The following is a 3641-nucleotide window of genomic DNA, read 5'->3' on the forward strand; positions in this document are numbered from 1 at the left end:
AGCAGGTGGTTAAAGGGTGTGGGGAGGTGCACACTTCAGTTAGTGACTATTTTACTTCAAAAAGTGTGACCGTTTTACCTGGTGCTTTTCTCGGAGATTCAGGTATAGAAATGTTGGGACTTCTACTCCCCTGGGAGCAAAACCGGTGACTTCTTTGAGGTTCTCTTCTTGCAGGAACACGGCAGGGTCGATAAAAATGCAGGGTTCTGGGGCATTTGCTTCACCTTTTGATTACAAAGTACTTGATGCACTTCGTAATTTGCATACCATGCAAGTACTGTGTATGGTAATCCGTTTTTCTTCCTGTAGAAACAAAATGTCCTTTTCTGCCGCTGCGGATTCTCTTCCGGAAAGAATTTGGAGAGCGCTTGTGGAAGTCCCAGGTTTTAAAAGTAAAAGTGCACACAAATGAATTTGTAAATAAAAACTGTTTCCGCAACAACAAAACAACAAAAAGAAAAAGGAAAGATGTTAACAGCCAGCCATCAATGGCAGGAAGGCACCAGGGACAGAGGGCAGATACAGCAGGTCAGATTACCAAAGGGAGAAAGGGAGGAGGCAGCCAGCGTCCCCTAAACATCTCGGGCAGTGCTAGTGGGGCATGGTGCTTGCCCATGGTAGGAGCAGAGGGCAGAGTGGCAGGTGGGGGTGGAGTGGGAAGTGGGTTAGACTATCCTGTATTCTGTCCAGAAAGCCAGCGGACGAGGAGATGGCTCACGACAACTGCCCCAAACCCCTCTTTGTGATGAAGACGGCTTAGGAAAAGCACGTGCCATAGCCCACGCGCAGTTGAGAGGCAGATACGAAGTACCTGTTTGCGTTGGCATCCCCCGTGCCTCGGGCCTGGCACAGCTCAGGGACGAAGAGGCTGCTGGAGGAGGAAGGAGGCTAGGGAGGGCGGCAGAGATGGGGGCCGAGATCGGCAGCGGAGACGAGGGGCCAGGACAATGACCCAGGAGCCAGCGAGCTCTTCTCTAGTTTCGTGCTCTCAGCCAGTGCTTTGAGGGGGTCCTGGAAGGCTGCCTCCACTCCGCTGCCCCTCCTTGGGCTTCCGTATTCTTACCTATACAGGGGGTGTTGGGAGGGAGCAGGAATGTTGGACTAGCTCAGTGATTCTGGCCTGGAGTCCCAGAACCCCAGGGAACTCTCAGGATGGAAATGGGTACCATGAGCTATTTTAGCATCTCTCAGTGCATAGCAGGAATTGTGCATTTGCTCAGGAAAGGCTGTATGTGCTGACAGGCCAGGGGTTTTTCTTTGGGCCTGGAACGCCATTCCTCCCAAGGAACAGGAAAGCATTTGGATCCAGCCCGCCCTACAGGAGGACTGACCCGGGTTAGAGCATCTCTTGTTGGGCCTTTGGCCAAGTCAGCCTCTTCTGAGCATTAGTTTCCTCTTCGGTGAAATGGGGGTGATAACAGGACCCCACTCAGAGGCTTATGGTGGCCATGGGGTGAGTTAGCACAGGTAAGGCACTTGGCACTGAGCCTGGCCCGGAGTGAGCCCTCGGCAAATGGTAGTTACTATCATTATTAATTCAGGGTAGGAAGTCTGGACATCTCATGCTAATCAGAAACTCGGATAGGAGCTATATATATTGATTAATAAATAGTAGGAAATGAGTGAATTATTAATTATTTAGAGCAGCTTTTTGGAAGAGAGCATCTTTCAAAACATGAGACCCCCTGGAGAGAAATCAGGAACGTACATGGGGGGGACAAAGATTGAGCCTCTTTGTGTAAGTCCCCTAACTGCTGGAGTTGAATAAGAGGCTCAGCCTTCCGTCTTATGAGCCTTGGTACAATTACTTGTTCTCTCTGCTTGGAATGCCTTTCTCTCCCCACTCTGCCTGGCTGACTCTGTCTATGACTCCCTATGACACCTCCTCCAGGAAGCCTCTCTTGGCCTTTCCTTCCTGAGTTGGGGTCCTTCCGCAGCACACTGGCCTCACTCCTTTGAGGTCACCCATTACAGTGTGCAGTGCTTTCTTAGACCGGTGATTCGCAACCTTGACCATGTACCAGAATCACATTAAGGGCTTCTTAAAACAGATTGTGGGGCCCCCACCCCGAAGGTCTGGTTGTGTGGGTCCGGAGTGGGCCCCAAGAAGCTGCATTTCTCACACGTTCTCAGCAGTTGCTGATGCTGCTGGTCCCGGGGATCAGACGTTGGGAACCTCTGGTTTAGATCAAGCACTCTAAGACACCAAGGATCTTACCGGTTTATTCCACAGCACCTCCAGTCCAAGCAGCCAGCACCTCGGTGTCGGTTATTGCATAGAGGCGAAAGCCAAACAACAAGATGATACACAGAAGATTTCCCAAGGTTTTGTGTGCTGACAGCCATACAGCAGCGGTGACCCAGCTGGAAGCTCTCACCAGCCTGAGGGCTGCAGGTGAGGTGCCCACAAACGGGGCAGCAAAGGAAGAAGGCCGGTGTCCTGGGTCATGGCGCCCTCTGGTGCCCACAGCTCAGCTCTGCGCCTGGAGCCGTGAGTGGTCGGGTGACAGAAGGGACGGGTTTTCCCCTCTCGACCTTGTTCATGCCACCACCAGAGGTAACCTGCTGAAACCCAGCTCTGACCGTACTCTCTTTTGTCTTCCTCCGAGTTAAACCCTCCCACCCACATCTATGCATAGTTTTCTGGATGAAGCTAAACTTTCAAGGTCCTCTGCTGCCTGGTCCCCCTCTCCTGCCTCTTGTTCCTCAGTACCCTATTGCTTTCCTCAGGAACCCTCTGTTTTATCCACACAGACAGGCCATGGACTTTCTGCCTTTCCAAATGCTAGTCCTCCTAATGCGAGCGCAACCTACTTTCTCCTCCTGAGAAACTTACTCTTTCTTTAATGTCAAATGTGGCCTCTTCCATGAAGCCCTCCTGGACTCTCCCAGACAGAAGTGATTGTATAGCCCTGCACATAGGCCACTGGAGAGACCCCCATAGTGCACTTAAGTACCTGTGTTGGGTCTGGCTTCTCCTTAAGACCGTGAGCTTCTTCGGGTCCTGACTTAGCTTTGGTGTCTCAATAAATGCTTATGGAATCTAAAAGGTTCTTTTCCTCTCTCTCTCTCTCTCTCTCTCACACGCACACACACACAGCTCCAATGCTCTCTCAAACCTCCCCTTTCAAAGGTGAAAATCACTTTCTAATTCCTAAGGTTGCATAGATCCTTAGATATAATTCGTTCATTAATGCAATCAGCAAATATATTTGAAGCCTTCCTTCCTTCAGGCATTAACCCTATGGCAGGGGATACAGAGGGAAATAAAGACAAAGTTCCTAGCCTCAGAGCTTAACATTTTAGTGGAGGAGAAAGACAAGAAACAAGATATATACTGTTTGTTAGAGATAAGTGTTACAAAGAAAAATAGGGTAAGAGACAGAAACTGATGGAGGGGGTCTATTTTAGGCAGTGAGGTTAAGGAAAGTCTCACTGATGAGAGGGTATTTGAGCAAAGACCTGAGCAAAGCGAATCTCTGAACCTGCACACGTCTGGGAGAAGGCATTCCTGATGGCGTGCAAAGGTCGTGTGGGAGGAGCAGCGTCTCCAGTCGGGAAATCCAGAAACAGACTTGAGATGCAGATTCACGTGACTTATTAAGTGCTCCCTTAGCAGTGGGCGGCAAGGGCATGGGGGA

Source organism: Prionailurus bengalensis, chromosome C1 (assembly GCF_016509475.1).
Source record: "Prionailurus bengalensis isolate Pbe53 chromosome C1, Fcat_Pben_1.1_paternal_pri, whole genome shotgun sequence".
Taxonomy (NCBI): domain Eukaryota; kingdom Metazoa; phylum Chordata; class Mammalia; order Carnivora; family Felidae; genus Prionailurus; species Prionailurus bengalensis.